Below are 26,057 nucleotides of genomic sequence, written 5' to 3' on the forward strand. Positions count from 1 at the left end.
TTTCTGCTGGCATGGGCAGAGGACCAAGCAAAGGGGAGCCTGGACAAGCCCGAGGACCAGTGCCGTCCCTCTGGGGTCAGAGGACAAACCAACCTCCTTGAAAAGGCAGAATCTGACCCCTGTCCTAAGGATACCCATTCATCCGCCCTAGTTGAGCAGCAGCTGTCTGTAAAATGACACTGGCCTCCCAGGTAGCTAATTAGATATTACAACAAGAGGACACACTCGCCCCTGCAAGAGGGCTGGATAATTCACAGCGGACTTATCTGAATGAAGCAGCAGAAGGCAAGGAGCCGAACTGGGTCAGGCCGGCCCAGCCCGCTCAAGCAATTCAGCTATTAGGTCATTTTAAAGCAAAAGGATGACCTGTTGAAGGGATTAATTATTGGCTTCTCAACTCTCCTGAAGCACAGTGGCTAAAAATCATCGCAAACCGATGTCTATTAAACTGCCTCTGAATATTCCAGCCCTTCAGGAAAAGAAACTTCAAGAAAAGCAGGGGTGTTGGGGGAGCTGCAAATTCTAATGGGTTGGGATAAAGGGTTACACGGCCCGAACACATGCTCTGCTCCTCGTTAATAGGATGCCCCAGCAGCTCCTGGAAGCAATGAACGGGTGGTGTCGAGATCTCAGAAGCAAATTAAGCCAACACCTGGAGCCCAAGAACACGACCCAGGAAGGAACAGAATGAACACTTGAAAGTCCGATCAGTTGAATGCAGGAATACCTCGGGCTGCCTCAAGCTCATTCCCGGAACGACCCGTGCTCCCTTTCCAGGCCGCCACAGGCAGGAGAGTCGCTGGACCCATGAGGAGCCGCACAGAAGCCCACGCACCAACGACGAGGCCAGGCCAGGCCAAGCCCACTCTGGGCTTCAGACCCCACGGCTCCGCAGCAGGTGGCCCCGCTGAATCAGCCCATCTGGAGTTGGGCTGCTGAATGAGGACGAGCTGGGCTGCAGTGAGAGCCGGGCCAGCCGGGATTCACAAACACGAGGCCGTCAGCCTTCTCACTCCGGCCAACAGGAGACCGGCCCACCTGCCCCTTCTCACTGTAACATCTTGGTTGGTGGTCTGAGCTGCCATAACCACAGAAGGTCCCCTTAGAGGTCACTCAGAGACGGCAAATGGGTGCGAACACGGCTAGGAGTGGCCGCCTGAAACGAGCGCTGTTTAGGAAGGCTTCTGAGGCTGGAGCCCGCTCTCAGGAAAGTGGTGGCGTGATCCTTGACGCCTGCCCTGAGCACAGGTGGATCACTCATACTTGCCGTCCTGCAATCCAACTCAGTCATTTTACGGAGAAGGAAACCGAGTCCCAGAGAGGAAAAGTGCTCTGCTCACGCAGAAAGCGAGCGTGAATGCCATGATTAGCTCCCCAGGTACACCTGGCTCTTCTCATCAGTCTTGTGTCGTCTGTCATTGTGGTAGGCAGCATCTAAGTTAGCCCCCAGTGACCCTCACCTCCTGGAATCCACGCCCTCGTGGGATCCCCTGCCCTGGGTGTGAGCTGGAGCCAGTAGCTCACCTCTTAGAAACAGATTTCAGCAAAAGCAACAGGATGTGACTGTGGGGTCGGATTCCAGAGACTCCCGTGCTCTTTGGCTAACTCGCTCTGATGAAGCAAGCCGTCATGTTGGCCCACGGGGCAGGGGGCCCAGGTTACCTCTGGCCAACAGCCAGGAGGAATCAAATCCTCCAGCAACGACGCACGAGAGCTTGGAAGTGGATCCCGCCTCACTCCAGTCTCCAGATGGGTCTGCAGCCCCGGCTTACACCTCGGCTGTGGCCCTGTGACAGAGCCTGAGGCAGAGGCATCCAGCTAAGCTGGCCTGGATTCCTGACCCACAGAAACAGTGAAATAATAAATATTTGTTATTTTAAATCACTGAGTTTCTAGGTAAATTGTGATACAGCAATAGATAACACAGCGATCAATAAATTTTTTGCATGCATACATAAATGAGTTTGGGGCTCTGAGCTTGGTCTGTGCTCAGACATCCACCCCCTATTTAAAATGCTCTCCTCTGCTGAGTGTTGTGATGTGAACTCCCATAGTTCTCTCTCCTCCTTCCTCTCTGAAATGTGCTTATCCCAAGGATCATTTTTGGTAGTTGAAAACGACATGAGACTTCAGGCCATCATCCTGTACAACCACACACATAGAAGTGGGGGGACAATTGGCTGTGTGTGTACAGAGTCCAGGGGCCATCTGGGCCATCTGAATGGGTTCCTGGTAAGAGAACCATAATAAATATGATTTATTTATAATCATATTATTATAATCATATAATCATATTATACTTGTGGCAATAACACCATGCCACAAGTGCTCAACACACTTCATTCACAACAACAGGAGTTTCCCCATTATAATTCCCATTATACAGATGAGGAAACTGAGGCTGCTAATAAGTGGTGGAACTGGGATTCAAATCCAGTCTGGACCATGACCACTACTGGCTCCAGCATGAAATCTCTTAATTGACCCCAGGTTTCTCAAGCTCAGCAATATTGACATTTGGGGCTAGATAATTCTTTTTTTTTTTTTTTTTTGCGGTCCACAGGCCTCTCACTGTTGTGGCCTCTCCCGTTGCGGAGCACAGGCTCCAGACGCGCAGGCTCCGCGGCATGTGGGATCTTCCCGGACCGGGGCACGAACCCGCGTCCCCTGCATCGGCAGGCGGACTCTCAACCACTGCGCCACCAGGGAAGCCCGGGGCTAGATAATTCTTTAATGTGAGGGGTTGTCCTGTGCATCGTAGGATGTTTACCAACATCAGTGACACCTCTGCCCGCTGGATTCCAGTAGCAAGCCTCCCTCACTGTGACACTAGAAATGTCTCCAGGCAAAGTGGGGAGGGGTGTGCCAGAATCATCCCCCTTTGAGAACCACTGCTCTCAAGTAAGGGAAAAAGTCAGCCTGATCTCCATGACCCATCAGGGCGCCCTTGTAAATGGTTCTGCTCTGATCCCGCGAGATTTACGAGTCACAGGAACAGAGGTTTCCGCTCAGATGTGGGTTTGACCCCTCGTTGGGAAGGTCCTCTAACCTCCCCGTGCCCGCCTGCACACGTGATCAAAGGCGGCGTGTCTGTGCCCTCAAGGGCAGCTCTTCAGCGTCAGGAGCAGCTTTGCCTCCTTGTCCAGCCTCTGCCAGGCTCTGCACACACTGGGCACAAATGAAGACATCCAGGGGCCTCCCTCCCTCCCTCCCGGAATGCTTCAGGCACCCTATGGCCTCTAGAGCCTTATACTCATTTATGCCAAAGCCACCAGTTAACAGCTCTCTCTGTGATATCGGGACAGGAAAAGCCCCAAGTGTCGTCTCTTCTGTCCCCCATCAGGGTGCACCATCCCCCCACCAAAGTTCACGGTTTTCTGACTGAAATTCACCCTTGCAAATGTTGCTGTTCTGTTTTTCCCAATGAAATCAATCGAATCCAATTGATCTTGGCCCCGTTTTGCATTCTTCCTACACCTCTCCGTGTGCGCGAGGGAGCACATGCATGCACACGTAGACACACACACACACACACACACACACACACACACACACACACACACACACCAGGCTCTGCCACGCGCTGTCTGGGAATTACCCTCTAGTTATCTCAGATACGTGTGGCTTGTCTCTGCAATTGGATTAGGGGCCATATTTTCCACCACCTTTGCAACCGCACGGCGCCCAGCGGGTGCTCAGGAGGGGCTCATTGAATGATGCTCGGCATCGCGGAACCGCATTTCATCGCCCCCTCTCCTGGCCCCCGCTGCCGTCCTGCATCCATAACGGGACAGGCTGTCCCTGGCGGTTTCCACACCACCTCCCCTGACAGGGCAGCCCTTCAACCTGCATGTTACTGATCGGATCTCACCCTCCGAGTTAACAAGACCACTATCCCAAACCAGATGGAGCCCTGGTGGCTCCCTGAGTCACAACCAGAAAGTGGAGATATTAAGCCAGCTGCCTGTTGGAAGCCCCTTTCCAAGCCAATTAGAGACAATTTTAGGAGCATGGGTTCATGAGATGCAGCATCAAATGCTCTCCTCTGAAAGCAAGGCTTTTACCATAGGATCAACTTCTTCAGAGCAAGAATTGCACTGGAAAATTATAATGAACGCTTGGCAGTGCAGAGAAAACTGTTCTGCGGGTTATAAATACTCCCAAATGCCCCACTACTCCGGGTGGTTAAAAAATTATTTTAAAGCACTAGATACTGAAGTTGGGGAAAAAAACACTCAAGTGTGAGTCAGAGAGACCTGGGCTCTAGTCCCAACTTCCATGGCTAATTAGCTGAGGTGACCTTGGGCAGTTCACATAATCTCTGAGACTGTTTCCTTGAGCTGAGGGAAGTGGCCAGATGGTTGGACAGGAGAAAGAGGGGCTTCATTCAATACATGGCTCTCTCTCTCTCTCTCTCTCTCTCTCTCTCTCTCTTTCTCTCTGTCTCAGTATCCCACTGAGCTTTGCCCACTTTGCAGGGCTGTTATGAGGATTAAGATCCCCGATTTGAACGGGCTTTGCAAGTTATCAACAGCCTATGAGGTACTCAGAAATCTTCAGTACCAGTGCGTGGGTCCATGCTCTAAGCAGTTTTACAAATTAACATAACATAAAAGAAATCAGATAGCTAAAAAATGCAAATAAAAATTGAAGCTGTAGTTAACCCTTGGCTGTATTTTTAGATAGGAAATCAAGCACCTCCTAAAACTCCATGGCAAAACCCAAAGTTATGTTAAAATTGACCTTGAAGCACGTGCATATTAGCATTCTTTCACCAGGATGTATACCCTCACTCATCACATCTGGTTTGGGTTAGTATTAAATCCTGTTGCAGTTCCTGAACAAACAGCAAACAGCTCAAAGCCACAGCCGGACACTCCCTGAAAAGGATCCCAGAACTGCCCTCCGGGCCCACCCACTTCACCACGCTCGTCTCAGTGCCCCTCGGGAACCGGGAACATCGTAGGAGAAATCCCCAGCAGACTTGTGGAATTTTCCTAAACTAATGGCAATGCTACTTCTGTGAATTCAGACATTTATCCAGAGATGATGAAGCCCTAACTTTCTGGCAGGGGGTAAACTCACAAGGCAATGACCTTAACTTAGCAAATTAATTCTAAAGCACAATTGTTTTCAATCTTCATTTAAAATCAGCCTTCGTTAATCTAGATTTAATGACATAAGAAATGGAAATTCCCTTAATAAAATAAGTTATGAATATTTATCGTCCCATTTTACCTGAAAATTGAATAATCCATCAATTAACTTTACTATTAATTATTTAATGCAAAATTAATAAACTGCAAAACTCTGATGTATCCTTGCAGACCCTCTGGCACTGGATAAGGAAATTAAACACCAGAGAAATGTAACTACGGGTAATTCCAGACATACGCCAACGGGATATATGGGGTTAAAGGTGGAATTTTTCTCCAAGAGGCAGAACCAAGCTACTCACTCATGAAGTGGTAAGAGAGATTTTTTTTTTTCTCACCTTGGAATTCTGTACCACAGCCGGAAAAGAACTCAGAGTTTAGCAATTATTGCAAGAGAATATTTCCCCCGTGTATTCTCCTGTCATCCATCACCACCAATGTCATCAATATTCTTTTTCACACGTACGTAGATGGGCTGTGGCATGAAGCCATCCCAGCCAACAGATCCCCTCGCCCTGGAGGTCCCTTCCTCCCCCGCAGCCTCAGTCAGAACCCCGGTGGGAGGAGGAGGGGTTGAGCCCACCTGGGTGGGAGAACTGTGAGGGGACAGAGGGGCGGGTGGGGGGTGACGTCAGCCAAGTGCTGGGCAGCTGGCATTCAGGAGGAACCAAAGCTTTGAACTTTGAGCCGCTGAGCACCCAAATTCACCAGGGAGCCTGGTTCACTGAGACTTCCGACTCTCCAAAGTAAAAGGTCTGTCCTGCAGTAACAGGACGCAGGTACCTTCTGACAGATGGAGCCTCAGTCTTTCCATCACTAAAGTGGGTATCTGCAGAGGCCAGTGTGGGCGCCCTCCTGCTTCTCTGTCCTTCCATTCTTGTCCTTCCAGTCTTTCCCCAGCTACAGGGCCACCAGGACGAGGCTGTCATCAACATCTGCTCATTTAACTGCCCCGCTCAAAACCCACCAGTGTGGGTCCGCACTGTCCAGCGCTGTCCCCAAACCCTTAGCTTGGTCTCCACAGCTCTCCCTCACCTCACCTCCACCCACGTCTCTCCACCTTCACTACCTGGGCTGCGAGGACTTCCTGTCCGCTCCCACCCTCTCCTGACGCCTTCCTGCCCAGATCTGCACAGGCTCCTCCAGCACAGCCAGGGAATGATGTGCTCTCCTTCTGCCCAGCTCATCCCACCCCCAGCACACACACATACACGCACATACACATGCTCGTCCTTCAAGTCTCTGTCCAAAGCTCAGCCCCTCAGGAAGGCAGCCTGACGGTCCCTCCCACCCCGTCTGCTGGAGGACCAGTCTCTCAGTGCACTTGGCCCTGGCATCCCTTGTCAGCAGCACCATTATCGTAAACTATCTGTCTGGTTCACTACTCCATCCCCAAAGCCCAGCATGGCGCCTGGCACACCGCGAGCAATGTCCACTGAATAAATAGAATGGAGCAGACCAACGATACAAGAGGTGACAATTTGATTCGGGAGGAAAAGGCTCACGCCCAACCCCATGGGAGAAGATGACGCGCCTTCGCCAGAGTGCCGTCAACCCCCAGATCCAGGGGCAGCACCTCCCGAAGTCGGTGGACCGAATTAACTATTGTGGGCCCGTGACACTGAGGCAGGAGCACCGAGGGTTTGTGTGTGTGTGACTATGTGTGGAAACGGCACATTTCCCGGGGCAGGCTGTGCTCCATGGGGGAGGCGAGCAGGTCTCCTCCGCTCTTGTTTCTCCATCATTGCACGTTTTGTGCTTTCCCTAATTTCATCACCTTCCTCTACAGCTTTCCCCTTAAGCCTGGCAGTGCTCTGATCTCCCTGACATTTCAGCCTAAGGGCCAACTGCCCTTTTATGTACAAATCCAATTCCACCACAGTCAAAAAGTTCCTTTTCCTAAAGAATTCTCAAAAAAAAAAAAAAATATGGTCCCAAATTCCTACTGACCTCATTAGGGCAGTGATGGGAATCACAAAGCAGCCCCCTGCCCTCGGCATAGCCAGGACCCTCTCCCCGGCACGCAGCTGCCCCAGGTCTAGACTCAGGCCCCCCTCCGGCCTCCCCAGAATCACCTCAAACTAAATGGCTCGACTGGCCATAGGTTCCCTACCAGATGAGATCAGCTGCCAGGACAGGAGAATTTCTCTCTTCTAGGAGAAATTTTCCTTTACCCAAAATGTTCCAATGTTCCATCTTATTAAATCATTGAATGAAAAGAAGGAAATTTCTCCCAGACATTTTTTTTCTTACAAAACAGGTATGAAATGTACAGTGTGGGGAATATAGTCAATAATTAGTTAATATCTTTGTATGGTGACATGTAGTACTTTACTAGACTTACTGTGGTGACCAGTTCAAAATATATAGAAATATTGAATCACAATGTTGTATAACAGGAACTAACCCAGTGTTGTAGGTCGATGCTACTTCAAAAACAAACAAACTGGGCTTCCCAGGTGGCGCAGTGATTGAGAGTACGCCTGCCGATGCAGGGGACACGGGTTCGTGCCCCAGTCCGGGAAGATCCCACATGCCGCGGAGCGTCTGGGCCCATGAGCCATGGCCGCTGAGCCTGCGCGTCCGGAGCCTGTGCTCCGCAACGGGAGAGGCCACGACAGTGAGAGGCCCGCGTACCGCAAAAAACAAAACAAAACAAAAAAACAACAACAAACAAACTCATAGAAAACAAGATCAGATTTGTGGTTACCAGAGGTGGGGGGAGGTGGGGGAGGGGGAATTGGAGGAAGGTGGTCAAAAGGTACAAGCGTCCAGTTACAAGGTAAATAAGTACTAGGGGTGTGATGTACACTGTGATCAATACCGTTAGCACTGCTCTATGTTACCTATGAAAATTAAGGGAGTAAATCCTGAGTTATTAGCACAAGAAAGTTTTTCCATTTCTTTAATCTTGTGTCTATTTGAGATGAAGGATGGTCACTGAAGTTACTATGATAATCACTTCGTGGTGTATGTAAGTCAAATCATTATGCTGCACATCTTAAACCCATACAGTGCTGTGTGTCAATTACATCTCAATAAAACTGGAAGAAAAAAGAAAATAATGACTGAAGCGGCAAAGGATGTGTTGCGTGTGCGCATGTGTGTATGTGTGTGGGCTGTTGTGTATTCGTATATGTTGTGCACGTATGTATATGTGTATAAGTGTGCATGTGTATATTGTGTATTTCTGAATGTATATATGAGTGTTGTGTGCACGTATGTATACATTGCTTACATGTGTGTTATGTTGTATATTATGTGTCCATGCATGTCTGTGCATGTGTGTGTCTATTTGTGTGCGTGTGTGTTGTGTGTAAGTATGTGTGCGTGTACTTCTGTGTATGTGTGTGTCTGTGCACATGGGTGTATTATGCATTTGTACATGTGTATATACATGTATGTATATAAACACACACGATACAAAGCAAACGCTTGTGTGGAAAGTGGGATATGAGGTAGAGTTGGAGAACCAGGAGAGATTTTCTTCCTTTGTTTTTGGCTTCTTTTGAATTTTTTTAAAGCCCCGTAATAAAAGACTAGAAAATCTAAGAATAGCAAAGATAATACTGCCTCCTGGCCAGACTGCGAACAGTGGGAGAATCTCCAGCCCAGAATACCCAGCTGATTTGAGAATTACTCATTGCACGGAAGATGACGAATTGCAGAAAGTGGTCCATTCCGAGAACACACCTTCCAACCTTGCGACACCCCCAAGCACACCATCGGCCCCCTCTCTGCACAGCCAACGTCGATTTATTAGATCAGAATTGATCCGGAGGAAATACCACAGATACCAATCTGGACGAATTACAGAGATACCAGACAATCCTAATTTTCCAAGTTCAGGAAAGGGGAGTGAAGATGCTAAGAATACACTGGTCGGCAGCAGAAGGAAAATGAGATTACGGTTGATGGACTCCGACAGGGTAGGTGAACGCCCACCCGTTTGTGCGAGCACAATGCCAGTGTGTTTCATTCTCAGAAAGTCTTTACTGTCAGGTGTCCTGCTTAGAGGTGCTGGCAGGTGTCCCCTGGGTGAGCAGTCTCCAGGCAGAGTGCCCTGCACCCCAACTTGCATCGCAGGTGCCCTGATGAGAAGCACCCTGCCCGGAGACTTGGACAATCACGGAAGACACCTTCATAGCCAAGTAGAGACAAAGGCATCAAGGTGCCATTGTCAGGTGACTCGCATGGCATAGTGACTGGCCCTGGCCACACCCAGGACCCCCAAAATCCTGCCCAGAAGAGGTCACACCCCTTATGCCCACACCAGGAGAGGCTCTGAGCCGGGGGGGCTGCATTAAAGAGGGTGTGGTATCACTGGAGCTGCTGGCCTTTGGGGCCATCTCCCTGCACCCAAGAAGCCTGCACGTCTCAGCTGCAGGGTTTCCTGGGCCCTAAGCAGCTGTGCATTTCGAAACTTCAAAACTGCATCGTGAGGCATTTCTTTCTGCAGACTAAAAAGGAGAGAAAGAGAAAAAAGCAAGACAGTGAAAGAGCAAGTAAGACTGAGAGTGAGCCTAAGAAGAGGAGAGAGGAAGAGAAAACAGGGGAGCAGGTCCCAGGCAGAAGGGCTGGGCAGTGGCCAGCAAGCACCACCCTCAAGGGACAGGGTCCCTTGACGTGAAGGACCGAGCATCGTGTCTCCGATCTAATGACAGTAGAGGGGTGATCACGGGTATAAACCCACAAGGACAGAGCAAAGGGGAACGGAGACAGGAGGCGGTCAAGGGGGTCAACACATTCTAGAGAGATGGACGGCAGATGCAGCGTTGGTAACCGACTCGCAGAACAGAAGCAGCAAAAACCCACATGCCCTCGAGGGGGCACCAGGATAAACAAGCCAATTCGCCTGCAGAGCCCCAGAAACACCCATGGACTGGAAGGATCAGGTGCCAGAGAAGCAGAGACTCGGATAGGGTGAGAGGGAGGGAGGGAGAGGCTGCAGACCTGTGCAGGGAACAGTCAGACCCTCCCAGGGCCCGACACACCCCACCCGGTCTCTGCCCCCACTGGAGACGTGTTTCTTCTTGCAGAAAGGGACCCCGAAAGACCCCAAACTTGGAGACAGCAGAGGAGAGGCAGGAAACACGGATGTAAACCAGGAGAATTCGTTAATTGATGGTGAAATTTCAAGCCCCCTCCCTGCCTGCTTCCCAGACCACTAGCCTCCAAGCCCAAACCACCAGGCAGCGCACTGACAGATCCTTCTCTGGAGAACCCCGAGTGGTATCTCCAGACGTCGGTATCTGGAGATGCAGACTTTCAGGATCCCCACCCATGGAAGCTGGCTACCCCCATTGACGAGCCCTCTTCCCAGATACGGGAAGCAGAGGAGATGGCAGAGTGAGAGAACAGATCCTCCTCTAGCACACAGGGAAGTCAGAAGATAACATCTAAAACTGACAAATCAAGAGACAGCAGAATAAGCACATTGAAAAGTCGGGAGGTAAATCAGAACTAAAAGAATTGGCAGTGGTCACTCCTGGGAGATGGGACTGAGCTGTAGGGCAGAGCGCTGCTGTTCCTTCTTACAAGACTTTTAGGACCATCTGCCTGATTAAACTACGTGCATGGATATTGTTGATAAAAATAAAGAGGGTAAAAGAAAGTGGAGGTTGGAGGCAGAAGCTGACAGCTGCCTAAACCGGCGAGATACGAGACACAAACACACCCTCTCCCCTCTGTTGGCTCCCTCCCAGGAAAGAGGCCCTAGACTTGCACTCCTGGCTCCAGGAAGTGGGAAGGGAGGTGATGAGAGCTGGCACGATAGCAGAGGACACACAAAGCCCGTGAGTGTGACATGCCCCCGCACCCACCCGCACAAAGGGTGGCCACTTAAGGCTGTGCAGCTGGAAACCTGAAGCCAGCCCGGGTCTGCTCCCAGGGGCACCAAGGACCAGGGTTCTGGGCAGCCAGTGCCCCCGCCTTGGCCCCCTTCCTGGGCACCGGGGGGAATCGGCGGCCTCCACCGTCTCCTCCCACTTTGACATTCTGCATTCTGTGATTCTGGAAGATGCACTGGAATCTGGGGCAGACCCACTTTGATATGGAGCTTGGGGATTTCCCCACCACCATCGAGACACCAGACACTTCCTCAGGATCCAGGTCACCGCTCATTCCCCGCCTCATCCAGAAATGCATCCAAACTACAGGACCCCCAAGGCACATGCCTTCCGGGGGGCCCAGGGCACTGGGGCTCCTCGTGAGTCCTGAGCCAGCGGCCGCCACCTGCTGCTACTTTTGCTCTTTGGTTAATGATAACAGTTTGGACTTCGTCAAGCATTTGCTCAATGCGGTAGGAACTGCGGAATGGATGTAACATGACACATCGTTATATTAATTTGATAGCAGGTTCCCCAATTCACAGAATGCAGAGGTCACCGCACTGAAATCATTGCCAGCCTAGTTTATTTCTTCTTTTGCAGTTCCGAAGGACAGAGTCCCTGAAATGATCTAGGTATAAAGCTGCCCTCCCCAACTGTCCACCAATAGCACCCGCCACAAACACACACACGCACACGCGCACACACACACGCGCACACACACACACGCACACACGCACACGCACGCGCGCGCGCACACGCACACGCACACACGCACACACGCACACACGCACAGGACCAATCCTCAGCTCCCGGCTCTGCCTGGCTGGACACAGCTACAGAGGCAGTCGTGGGAATCTTTTTCTTTTAATTGTTGTAAAATATATATAACATAAAATTTCCCGTTTTTAAGTGTACTGTTCACTGGCATTAAGTACACTCGCATTGTTGTGCAGCCCTCGCCACCACCCATCCTCAAAACTCTTTCATCATCCCAAACTGAAACTCTGTCCCATCAAACCCTAACTCCCCACCCCTCCCCCAGCCCCTGGCCCCCACCATTCCACTCTGTGCCTCCACGAATCTGACTGCTTTCAGCACCTCACATAAACGGGATCATCCAGTACTCACCCTCCTGTGGCTGGTTCATTTCACTGAGCATCACGTCCTCACAGCTCATCCATGTTGTAGCACGTATCATGACTTCCCTGGTGGCGCAGTGGTTAAGAATCTGCCTGCCAGTGCAGGGGACACAGGTTCAAGCCCTGGTCCGGGAAGATCCCACATGCCGCGGAACAACTAAGTCCCTGCGCCACAACTACTGAGCCTGCGTTCTAGAGCCCGTAAGCCACAACTACTGAGCCTGTGCTCTAGAGCCCGTGAGCCACAACTACTGAAGCCCGCACACCTGGAGTCCATGCTCTGCAACAAGAGAAGCCACCGCAATGAGAAGCCCACGCACCGCAACAAAGAGTAGCCCCCGCTCGCCGCAACTAGAGAAAGCCCGCGTACAGCCATGAAGACCCAATGCAGCCAAAGAAATAAAAATAAATTTTAAAAAATCATCTTAAAAATTCCTTTTTAGTTCTGGGAATTTTTTAATCCTCCAGATGGGATCTCCACATGATTTGTGCAATTCTATTCTGCTCACTCCCCAGGAATAGGGGCTTCCTTAGCAAAGTCCTGCAACTGCCCCAAGGAGCAGAAGACCTGGCAGTGAGAGGTGACTCTCGTGTGCCACTTACAGAGGTCCTGGCCAAAGCAGCCCCACCTGCACAGGGACCCACGTGGGGCCTGATGAGGCTGGCTTCCTGGGTGGAGCGCTCTGCCCATCCCTGGCGCCACCGCCTGGCCCCTCTCCGCTGGTCTGCGCAGGTGCGAGTCTGCCGCGCAACCGCGAGCCCGCACACTGCCGCGCACCCTCAAAGCTCCTGCTTCTCTGCGTGCAAGCCCTTCGGAGACAACAGGGAAGGCGCGGCCCTGCCCCTGGGGAGCTCGCTGTCCCCGTGAGGAGGTAAGACTTCCACACTTATGATCACTAAATTGTCAAAAACTGATGACAAAGAACGCGGGCTGCAGAAGCTGACAGAGAAGAGGGCTCCCCGTGAGTTGGCGTGTTTGGGGGACCTCCCGGGAAGACGTCAGATCCGAGGGGCGGATTGGGTTGGACGTGGGGCATTTGAGGGGAGGTCGGTGGCCTCTGAAGAGCAGGAAGCAGGCTCCTAACTGTAATGGGTGCTTTGCAGTGGGGAGTCGAAGAAAAGGATTGAGAAAGGGAGGTTGAGGCAGAATAAGGGCCTTGAACACAACACTGGCTTCATCTCATAGGAAGTTGCTAAGGTTTTCAAGGAGAACAGCAATGTAACAAAAGGAGCGTTTCAGGGAAACCAGCAGGAGGAAAGGAGTCCAGCCTGGAGAGGCGAGTGTCCAGAGCTGTTTCATAACCCAAGCATGATGCAGGTGGCAAGGGCCGAACCTGGGGGACACAGGAAAGTAAGGATGTGAATTACAGTCTGTAACTGGCAGAACTGGTGACTAATTCTATTCAGGGGATGAAAGAGAAAGAGGGGCCGTGAAGGAGGACAAGGTGTGAGCTTTGGACCCTTTAAGATGAGGTTCTGACAACAAGGGAAATCAGAGAACGGAAACAGAGCAGAAGTGAGGGCAGGAGGGAGAGGAAAGGTGATGAGTTTGAGATAATAACATGACATCCAGGCGGCCCAGGAGAGAGGTTCAGACTTGGGGAAGGTCCACAGAGAGTTAATAGTCAAACCCTGGAGTTCTTGGAGTCCTGGGAGGGAGAACTTTGGAGGAAAGGGCAGAAGACCCAAGACATGTTCCTACCACTGAGGTGGGAAAGGTCCAGGGTGGAAGAAGCAGTGGACCTACAGGGTCCTGAGAGCCGGGAGAGCGAGGGTGGGTCTCTCGCCGAGTCCCTTGGGTCTTCTTGAAACTCAGGTCTCACTTTTCTTCTCCTTTCCTTCCAGAACCCTCCCTCTATTGGCTGTTTTACTGCTTATTGACCAAGAAGCATTTAGTGTTCATTATAGGAAAATTCTATTATTAGACCTTTAGTGTTTCAGCGTTAAGACGTCATCTATTTAAATCTAATTAATTAATTAGATAATGAATAACATTTTCCAGCCTCCTTCTAACCAATACACACAGGATTCCTGGGAAGGAAATGTTTTCGATTCCATTTTGAGCTTTGCGTGTCCCCAGCTTCCAAGGAAGTTTGCATGTTTCCCAGGGGAGGAGAAATAAATTATTGGGATTGCTAAGTTTCGCAGCCCGCCTGCCTGTGCTCTGCTGGGCTCTGCTCTCCACCCTGGGGGGAAGTGTGTGCTTCTCCACACTGCCTGCAACTCCGGGCTAAATCCATCTCCAGAGGCCAGCACAGGAACCCACAGCCAAGCTCACCAGCAAAGGGAGGCTGGGTCTCCCGGGTGGTTCAGAATTCGTGGAGATGGGAGGTGGGAAAGAATAGTGGAACAATTTGTGGGGCCACCTTCAAATCCCACACCAGCAGAGGGTTAGCATCAAAGCTAAGTTTGTGGGCTTTGCAATAAGATAATCCTGGGTTCAAATTCCAGTTCCAACATTCGCTGTGCAACCTTGGACAGATAATACACCCTCTCTCCATCTCATCGCCTGGCAGAGGTGTTGAAAGGACTTACAAGCCCACAGAAGTACCCCAGAGCACAGTTCAAGGGCAATCTATACAAGACAAAAAGAGAGTCAACCCAGGTCTCTCCCTTCAAACCCTGACTCACTCTCTCATTCATTTCACAAATATTCATGGAGCACCCACCGTGTGTCCAGCAGCGCTGCAGGCACTGGGGAGGCCCCTTGAACGAGCTAGACCGAAAGTCCCTCTCCTTGTGGTACTTTTACTTTGGGGGAGAGGAGGTCAGATAATGAATAAGTGAATTAAACAAATAAATAGGGGAACTGCACAGTGTGTCAGACGGTGGTAAGTACACTAGAGAAACAGAAAACAGGGAAAGAGGAAAGGGATTCTGCCTGGACGGGAGGGGTGCGATTCTAAATTGTGGGCTCAGGGAGGGCCTCACAGAGAAAGTGACAAAGAATCAAGGCCAGAAGGAGGAGCTGGAAGAACGTACAAGACGGAGGGTGGAAGCTCTTGATTCCAAGACTCTAAATCCAGCTGGTGGGGTGGGGAGTGTGGAGTCCCCTGGGGTCTCCCTGCAGCATTACTGTAGTGCTGGGCACAGAGCAAGTGCCAAATAAAGACGTCTTGAAGGGTGATTTCTCAAGGTGCCATTTCCAGAAGATCCCAGTTGCTGATAATACAATACGGGCTGTTTCAACAATCTGCATTCAGCCCTGTCATAGCGCCACTGCTGCCCCCGGGACCCCCAACCCTGGGAGCCTCCTTGTAGCACACTTCATTATTAAACAGGTGAGCGGGGCTCCCAGGACCTTCTCTGTAATTAGGGCAGGATCGAGCAAGGACTCTATTTATAACCCCCAGCCATCAGCAAGCCACGGAGACAAGGAGTGGGTCCCTCTGCAGCTCCTATACCAACATCTATATGTGAGCTGAATACAACAATTAATTTAATAGGGATTCCTCCACACAAACAATGTATCATTTTATTAGGAAACTCTATAAATGTCAGTGGTGCAATTCATTTTTATTAATTTTCTAAAATGAAATTAGCAGCGGCAGCAAAGAGAAGTTGTATCGCCTCCTCGTTCAACAGAGTTTTGGTGTCATTAATTCCTTAATACCAGGAGGCCGGTTTGCAAGAGCTCAGCAGTTCACTGCGTCAATTAATTTCAATACAAGAGAAGGCGGGGTGGGGAGATCCAAACTCAACTCAACAACTACTTTAAGAAGATTCTTGAACAATCACAGCAACTTTTCCCCCTCCTGGGACAAGACGCTTTCAACTGTAAACACGGATTGGATATTATAAGACTAATAGGAAACGTTCTGTCTTCACCCTCTGCCCTTAGGAAAGAAATTCGTCCTTCCAAAGCCTGGAGAGATTGTGGAAGGTGCGTCCTAAAATCAAAGCCTCCAGGAGGCCTGGGGACAGCCCCTTGCAGACAAGAGGGACGATGACACCCCCGTGCTTGGACATGGACCCTCACAGCATGCAAAGAAAGATCACAAATACTATCTCATTCAGTCCTCATCGTGACAGAATCAGTGAGGACAGAATCAACACTGACCCCTGTTTCATGCGTGAAGAAGAAAAAGTAGACCTTTGAAAGGGGATGAAATGACTTTCTTAAAGTCATAAAGCTACTGACTGACAGGGCCAAGGCTCAAACCCAGATTTGTCAATGTCGAAACCCACACTCCCTCTCTCCTGCCGGGGCACCCCTTGTGCCTCGGGATGGGAAGGCTCTCAGCTCTATTTATACTCCCAAAAGTCAAGTGAGTCAGGCATGACCATGAGTGACATTCGCTTCTCCGTGGAAACCCAAATTCAGACTGAAACGTGAGGCAGAATCCCCGCCTTGCTGTGCAGCCAGAGGGCAGCTGAAGCAGGACATGTGTCTGCATATCTGAAATCAGACGTCTGGCCCGGGACACGTTCCAGAAACTCTCACTCTCTGGCTAAAGAGAAGCTCTTTCCTTCCACTTAGATTCAGGGAGTGTTTTGCTGAGGAGTGAAGGGAGTGTGGAGCGGCTGGAGGCTGCTCGAAATGAGAACCGCTGTGGGGAGCCGGGAAATGGTGCTGAAGCAGGGATCAGACAGGCTCTCTTCCGTCCAGAGAAGCTAGGGCAGCAGTTCTCAAAGTGAGGTCCCAGGCCAGCTGCACCCCATCACCTGGGAACCTGTTAGAAATAACGGGTGCTCAGGTCCCACACCAGACATACTGAATCAGAAACTGGGGGTAGGGTGCAGCACGTTACTTTAACAAGCCCTTCAGCTGATTCTGATGCCTGCTCAAGTTTGGGAACCACTGCCCTGGAAGATGTCCCCAGAAGGAAGGAGAGATGAGTGTGCCAGGCTTTCCACGGTACAGGACACGGCTGTGCTCACCAAAGAGTAGACTGCATCACCATTCATTCTCCCTGCCCCTACTCCGACCCCACTGTAGCAAAGAATGTCCTTCTTGGCCTCATTCTTATTGGGCTCAGCTACGGGAAGGACTTTGGCTAATGGATTTGTGAGCAGGTGTGACATATGATGCCACATCCAGCATCATATCCAGGGGTTTTCACTGTGCCTGCCTTGGAGTGCCTCGGGCTTTTAAGCCTCTGCCATCCCCCATGAGAACCAGATGTCCCAGACAGGGAAGGGATGGGGGCAGGGAGGCTTCCTCAGCCTAGGTTCTACAACAGAAAGACACATCTCCAGTGGACCAGAAGTCAACCCAAAGCCACAGCCACCCCACAGACCCATGAGCAGGAAATAAAAATGTATTGTTATAAGTCACTTAGTTTGGAGATTGTTTCTTACAAGGCATTATCACATCAAAAGCTGACTGATACAAACCATTTGATTTTATAGCAAAGGAAATCACAGCCTCAGAAGGCTGAGGAGTTGAAGACATCCTACAGAGGGGTTCAGGCTGAAAGGTAAAAGACTCAGAGTCAAGCTCTACCCTCACCTGGAGGATGCAGGTCTCAGGAACTAATCCTCCTTTCCTCAGTATCCTCTGACCTCCTTCAAAATGGAAAATTCTGTCCTCATCTAATGGATGCTAACCAGTAAAAACCTAAGCCTCACGAAGAAATATGTTAAAGAATCTTCTAGGCTGAGGAAACATCTTTCCTCCATGGCTCACAAAGGATGAACAGGTCAAGCTGATGGCCAAGTGGGCAGAGGACACACCCCCAACCCTTTCCCTGGTCTCCCAGTTAACAAATTTGGAGAATTTGGTGCTTCTGGACAAAGGGAACAGACTGGACTTTCTGCCTCTCAAATTCAAACCCACAGAGCAGTTATCCTGTAAGCCGCACTCCAGCTAACACCACTCAGGCTGTTAAACACCTGGCCCCGTCACCGCTGATAGAAAAACTGTGGCAATTGGAAGAGAGTGGCCGGGTATTTCCGAAGCTCTAAAACGGAACATTCTAAAAATGAAAACATGAGAGCTAGGGAGGAAAGAAGAGGCTGCCTTTAAAAATCAACCCTAAATCCCAATGTCTCCATTCTTCACAAAAGAATATCACTTGCACTGACAGAATTCAAGTCAGCTGAATCTTCACCAATTCCCTCTATTCCCAAGTGATGAGACTAGTTCAGTGTCCATGGCAGTTGACAGGTTCACGGACATTGACTAAATAATAAACTGCAAACTTAGCCGTGAATTCTGATTTGGGAGACCTTAACACCATCAAGAAAAACTTGACTTTCAGTTTGTAAAACGTATTGAGATGCAAGTGGACAGGTGAGGTAGTTTCCCTTTTAGAAAGTAAGTTTCTAGAGAACACGGGTGTCAGATGGGCACTTTCCCAAAAGCAACTTCCCCTGATGGTCCTGCCCGCCAGACCTTTTCCAAGCACCCGGCTGAAGGATCCAGCGTGAAGCCAGCAGCTTAAAATTTCCAACTTGCATGATAGCAGCTGCCCTGTTTTTAATCCATCCGATTGCAGTCACTACCACCGTCTTAGGCTGATGACTGAGACCTCAGTGTCACAAGCTCTCAGGCAGAACACGGCCTTTTGAACTTGCCCATGAATTGACTGGCCAAATCAGGTAATCAATGAACATCAATCCATTTACTGTACATATTTGAAAAACTGTGAGATCTGGGACATTACCTTGTCTTAGGGGATGTGGTTAGCCATTCTTCGTGTTTCTCAAATGTTATTAAATAAGCTGCAATTTCCTGAAACAGAAGAATAAAAAGATAATAACAACAATTAGCTCACATTGGATCCTGAGAGGTAAGAAAGTTTTCTGCTGTTTCCCAGCTGCTGTCCTCTTTCGTGAGGCCGGAACCCCATCTCCAGTGGAGAAACACTCGACTTGGACTGTGTTTCTATTTTGACTTTTTTAAGACCTTTCCATTCAACCTGCCAAACTATAATAATCAAAGCACTGGGTTTCTGAGTCAGTGGCAAGGACAAAGATATTTCTCTGTAGGAGGAAAACATCAGACACCATTTCAGCTTCTAAATGTCATTAATTTGAAGGAGGGGGAAAACACATGCCAACAACAGGTCTCCACTCATGCAAGGTCAGAATTGGAACATTTAGTTGGTCTCCTTCTGAAGCTGGAGTAACCTTTCATCACTGTCACAAGAAATGTTGCCTTCTCTCAGCATGAGCCCCAAGCCCCGAGCCAAATCACACAAAGATTAAAAAGAAAAGAAAAAGCCATATGACAGAGACAGAGACAGAGACAGAGAGGCAGAAAGAGAGAGAGAGAGAGAGTTAACCTTTCCCACTACTGATAACTTAACGTATTGAGGAGTGCTTCAGAACGAAGAGCAATGTCTGCAGAGTTTAAGGCAAAGATGGAAGAAATGTGGGCACCTGGAGGTAAATTAAATATTTATAAACACAACAACATCACTGCAGATAGAATTACTGATTTATTAACAATTTCCATAAAAAGCCAGTGGGTGACATCCACATAAGTCATTGCTCGGGCTCTGAGGCATGATGTGGGCCATTACTTCCAGCTCCAAATGAACCTGCTAACGTGAAAATGGCAGGGACTGTAAGTTAGATTAAGGTTGGACTAGTACACAGTTCCCTTGATCTTGGTGATGATACAGTACGGAGCTGCCGCCCTTGACAACCAGAAAAATGTGGAGAACGGGCCTCCCTTCTCAACTTTCTGTACAGCTGGGGTTCGTGGAGGGCTCCTCGTGATAGAGCAGCCTGGCCACCTAGAGACCTGCAGCCTCCCTCTGCAGTTAGCCTCTTCTGGGCTTGGACATTAGGGAGTGGACACCCATGACCACAGAGACGCTAAACTTGGCCTTGAAGAAAAAGAAGACACATCACCAAAACCAGGGAAGCGGAGCAGCTCAAGGTAGAAAAAACCACCCATGCCACACGGTATGAAGGTCACCGGCCTGGGGGGCGTGGGCAGTCAGGGCCTCACATCATTGTGGAAACCAGCCACGACCACGAGCTAGCCAATGACTAATCACCAGAGCCCAAGCCATCTCAGTCCAGAAGACTGGACCTTTCACCAAGAAGCTGGGAAGCAGAAACCTATGACAAAAACAGAGCTGCCTTGTTGTACAGATTTTTACTGTTGACTATGCAACCAAAGAAGCTGATCAACCAGCACATTGTTCCCTCTCGTCCCTGAGAGAGAACATATTCTCTTTCCCCTCCTTAGAAGATGTCTTCCCTACGGTGTCACCATAGATAGGTGTCACCTCCCCTGGCTGGCCCTCCTAACTCTTCATGACAGGATGGGTTGCCCATCCTCTGTGCTCCCATGGCACCCAGCACCTTCCCCCAGTGTGCAGGATTTATCACTCTGCATCCTAAGGGCTTGTTTACTTGGATAGCATCCCCCCACTGGGCCATGTACTCCTCAAGGGCAAGGAATATGTCATCACTGATGTACCCCTGAGACCTCACAATGTCCTGATAAGTGCTTGTTAGACAGATGGATGGATGAGTGGGTGGGTGGGTGGGTGCATGGGGGGAGGGAGGGAGGAAGAGTGGGCATTAGAGAAATAAAATCGCATCTATGAATGCCTGTGTGTGTGTCCTGAGTATGCTGCGTGTTTGTACATGTTTATTACTTAAGATAGTTGAAGCAAGTGCAAAAGCAGCAAAACCCAGCAGCTCCTAGATAAACATTTACTGGTGATTTAATTAACTCTAAGTCACTGTGGGAAGGTGATACAGTATCACAGTTAAGAGCACATGCTTTAGAAGCAAACAGACCTGGCTTGGGGCGCTGGCTCTGCCACTTACGCACTCTCTGATCTTGAGAACATCGCTTACCCTGTCTAGACCTCAGTTTCCTATGAAACTGAGATAATACCACCTCATGGGTAATTATAAGGAGTGAAAATTCTTAATACCCTGACTGGCGTATAGCTATGCCCCACCATCATCACTATCATGATTATGATTAGAAGGTCTACGAGTTGCAAGCTGGCTCCACAGAGGCCCCGAGGAGGCAGCAGGTACCAAATGGTCCAGCTCAGAATCTTCCAGCGCTGCTGGACTTACCTTCATCGATCCCACCCTCCACCCCCTTCCACCCCCATCCACCGCCTATTCCCACAGTGAATGGTATCATCACAGTGACTCTTCAGAGTTAGTTGGAGTCAATCCTTCCCTTTATCTACTGGTGCCCATTTGGTTGCACAAAGCATTCATTTATTCACCTCAGAGACCTAACTAACGTTTTGCATCTCAAGAGAATAGTAAACAGGACATGCTGAGCATCTTCTTCAAAATAAACATTTGTAACCGTATTGTCACGGAATGTAGTTATTTTGTAAAGAATTATAGGATTGACGTTTTTCTAATACTTTCAGAAAAGGAGTTCAGAATTTATACAATAATAAACACCAGGTCTTGAAACAATTCTGCATATTATAAACTATTCAAGTGTGTAGCTTTCCATCTACAATAATAAGTTTCCCAGAAACTAAATAGGCATGAGCTGGTAATGAAAGGTATGTATGAGCGTGGGTTAGTATGTGTGACAGTCATTAATGAAACTGAACAATTGAATGACCTTGACAGCAGGCAGTGGCTAGAGTCAGGAAGTGCCACTTCCTAGGCGCATCAGCCCATCTACCTGAATTTCAGGAGCCTTGATATCTGGGGGAATAGTCTATGCCAACTGGAACCCCTGGGATCCATGCCCTTGCCCAGGATCATGCTGAGAGCTAAGTGACCCCTAATGGCCCAGAAGGATGGAGGCACAGGGCACCCCAGACACCTCTAGATTCATCACAGTGTCCCAAAGACCCAGACTCCCAAAGAAGGCCTTTATAAACATCCCTCAGGCAACAGTCACCCTAACCTGGCAGGGCCCCCCTCTACTGCTACTGTCGTGCAAAGAGAAAAACTCCCTGGACTACTTATTGCAATCAATGTTTACTCTACAAATGTTTATTGAGCACCTACTATGACCAGTCAGAGAATAAGACCACATGAAGCCTGAGAGGGCAGACAGCAGAAGCAAGAAGGAATACAATTCTGCAGCCTGTGGAACAAAGCCACATTCACAGAAAGATAGACAAAAGGAAAAGGAAGAGGACTATGTACTACGAAGGAAGAAGATAAAAACCCAGAAAAACAACTAAATGAAGTGGAGATAGGCAACCTGCCAGAAAAAGAATTCAGAATAATTATAGTGAGGATGATCCAAGACCTCGGAAAAAGAATGGAGGAAAAGATCAAGAAGATGCAAGAAATGCTTAACAAAGACCTAGAAGAATTAAAGAACAAACAAACAGAGATGAACAATACAATAACTGAAAAGAAAACTACCCTAGAAGGAATCAATAGCAGAAGAACGGATAAGTGACCTGGAAGACAGAATGGTGCAATTCACCGCTGCAGAACAGAATAAAGAAAAAGGAATGAAAAGAAATGAAGGCAGCCTAAGAGACCTCTGGGACAACATTAAATGCACCAACATTCACGTTATAGGGGTCCCAGAAGGAGAAGAGAGAGAGAAAGGACCCGGGAAAATATTTGAAGAGATTATAGTTGAAAACTTCCCTAACATGGGAAAGGAAATAGCCACCCAAGTCCAGAAAGCGCAGAGAGTCCCAGGCAGGATAAACCCAAAGAGAAACATGCTGAGACACATAGTAACCAAATTGACAAAAATTAAAGACAAAGAAAATTTAGTAAAAGCAACAAGGGAAAAATGACAAATAACATACAAGGGAACTCCCATAAGGTTAACAGCTGATTTCACAGCAGAAACTCTACAAGCCAGAAGGGAGTGGCACGATATATTTAAAGCAATGAAAGGGAAGAACCTACAACCAAGATTACTCTACCCAGCAAGGATCTCATTCAGATTCGATGGAGAAATGAAAAGCTTTACAGACAAGCAAAAGCTAAGAGAATTCAGCACCACCAAACCAGCTCTACAACAAATGCTAAAGGAATTGCTCTAAGTGGGAAACACAAGAGAAGAAAAGGACCTACAAAAACAAACCCAATGGTAATAGGAACATACATATCAATAATCACCTTAAGTGTGAATGGATTAAATGCTCCAACCAAAAGACAGATGTTCGCTGACTGGATACAAAAACAAGACCCATCTATACGCTGTCTATAAGAAACCCACTTCAGACCTAGGGACACATACAGACTGAAAGTGAGGGGATGGAAAAAGATATTCCATGCAAATGGAAATCAAAAGAAAGTTGGAGTAGCAATACTCATAACAGATAAAATAGACTTTAAAATAAAGAATGTTACAAGAGACAAGGAAGAACACTACATAATGATCAAGGAATCAATCCACAAAAAAAATATAACAATTATAAATACACCTAAAGACGTAAATGTAAGGCCAGACACTATAAAACTCTTAGAGGAAAACATAGGCATAATACTCTATGACATAAATCACAGCAAGATCCTTTTTGACCCTCCTAGAGAAATGGAAATAAAAACAAAAATAAACAAATGGGACCTAATGAAACTTAAAATCTTTTGCACAGCAAAGGAAACCATAAACAAGCTGAAAAGAAAACCCTCAGAATGGGATAAAATATTTGCAAATGAAGCAACTGACAAAGGGTTAATCTCCAAAATATACAAGCAGCTCATGCAGTTCCATAACAAAAAACAAACAACCCAATCCAAAAATAGGCAGAAGACCTAAACAGACATTTCTCCAAAGAAGATATACAGATCGCCAACAAACACATGAAAGGATGCTCAACACCACTAATCATTAGAGAAATGCAAATCAAAACTACAATGAGGTATCCCTCACACCAGTCAGAATGGTCATCATCAAAAAAATCTACAAACAATAAATGGTGGAGAGGGTGTGGAGAAAAGGGAACACTCTTGCACTGCTGATGGGAATGTAAATTGATACAGCCACTATGAAGAACAGTTTGGAGGTGCCTTAGAAAACTAAAAATAGAACTACCATATGACCCAGCATCCCACTACTGGGCATATACCCTGAGAAAACCATAATTCAAAAAGAGTTATGTACCACAATGTTCATTGCAGCTCTATTTACAATAGCCAGGACATGGAAGCAACCTAAGTGTCCATCGACAGATGAATGGATAAAGAAGATGTGGTACATATATACAGTAGAATATTACTCAGTCATAAAAAGAAATGAAACTGAGTTATTTATAGTGAGGTGGATGGACATAGAGTCTGTCATACAGAGTGAAGTTAGTCAGAAAGAGAAAAACAAATAACATTTGCTAACACATATATATGGAATCTAAAAAAATAAAAAAAGGTTCTGGAGAACCTGGGGCAGGACAGGAATAAAGACGCAGACATAGAGAATGGACTTGAGGACACGGGGAGGGGGAAGGGTAAGCTGGGACGAAGTGAGAGAGTGGCATGGACATATATACACTACCAAATGTAAAATAGCTAGTGGGAAGCAGCCGCATAGCACAGGGAGATCAGCTCAGTGCTTTGTGACCACCTAGAGGGGTGGGATAGGGAGGGTGGGAGGGAGATGCAAGAGGGAGGGGATATGGGGATATATGTATATGTACAGCTGATTCACTTTGTTACAGCAGAAACTAACACAACATTGTAAAGCAACTATACTCCAATAAAGTTGTTAAAAAAATTATAAATATATATGCACCCCCAACATCAGAGCACCTCAGTACATAAGGAAAATGCTAACAGCTATAAAAGAGGAAATGGGCAGTAACACAATAATAGTGGAGGACTTTAACACCTCACTTACAACAATGAACAGACCATCCAGACAGAAAATTAATAAGGAAACACAAGCTTTAAATGACACTTATAGGACATTCCATCAGAAAACAGCAAATTACACTTTATTCTCAAGTGCACATGGAACATCCTCCAGGATAGATCACATCTTGGGTCACAGATCAAGCCTCGGTAAATTTAAGAAAACTGAAATCATATCAAGCATCTTTTCCGACCAAAACACTATGATATTAGAAATAAATTACAGGGGAAAAACCATAAAAAAACATAAACACGTGGAGGCTAAACAATACATTACTAAATAACCAAGAGATCACTGAAGAAATCAAGGAGGAAATCAAAAAATATGTAGAGACAAATGACAACAAAAACACAATGATCCAAAACCTATGGGATGCAGGGACTTCTGTGGTGGTGCAGCGGTTAAGAATCCACCTGCCAATGCAGGGGACACGGGTTCAAGCCCTGGTCCAGGAAGATCCTACATGCCGCAGAGCAGCTAAGTCCATGCGCCCCAATTACTGAGCCTGTGCTCTAGAGCCCACGAGCCACAACTACTGAGCCCGAGTGCCACAACTACCGAAGTTTGCATGCCTAGAGCCCCTGATCTGCGATAAGAGAAGCCACTGCAATTAGAAGCCCGTGCACCACAACAAAGAGTGGCCTCCGCTCACCACAACTTGAGAAAGCCCATGCACAGCAACGAAGACCCAACGCAGCCAGAAATAAATAAATAAATTTATTTTTTTTAAATCCTATGGGATGCAACAAAAGCAGTTCTAAGATGGAAGTTTATAACAATACAATCCTACCTCAAGAAACAAGAAAACTCTCAAATAAACAATCTAACCTTACACCTAAAGTAAGTAGAGGAAGAAGAACAAACAAACCCCAAAGTTAGTAGAAGGAAAGAAATCATAAAGATCAGAGCAGAAATAAATGAAATAGAAACAAAGAAAACAATAGCAAAGATCAATAAAACTAAAAGCTGGTTCTTTGAGAACATAAACAAAATTGATAAACCTTTAGACAGACTCATCAAGAAAAAGAGGGAGAGGACTCAAATCAGTAAAATTAGAAATGAAAAAGGAGAAGTTACAAGGGACATTGCAGAAATACAAAGCATCCTAAGAGAATACTACAAGCAACTCTATGCCAATAAAATGGACAACCTGGAAGAAATGGACAAATTCTCAGAAAGGTATAACCTTCAAATACTGAACCAGGAAGAA

The sequence above is a fragment of the Tursiops truncatus genome, chromosome 1 (genome assembly GCF_011762595.2).
Source record: "Tursiops truncatus isolate mTurTru1 chromosome 1, mTurTru1.mat.Y, whole genome shotgun sequence".
Classification (NCBI taxonomy): Eukaryota; Metazoa; Chordata; class Mammalia; order Artiodactyla; family Delphinidae; genus Tursiops; species Tursiops truncatus.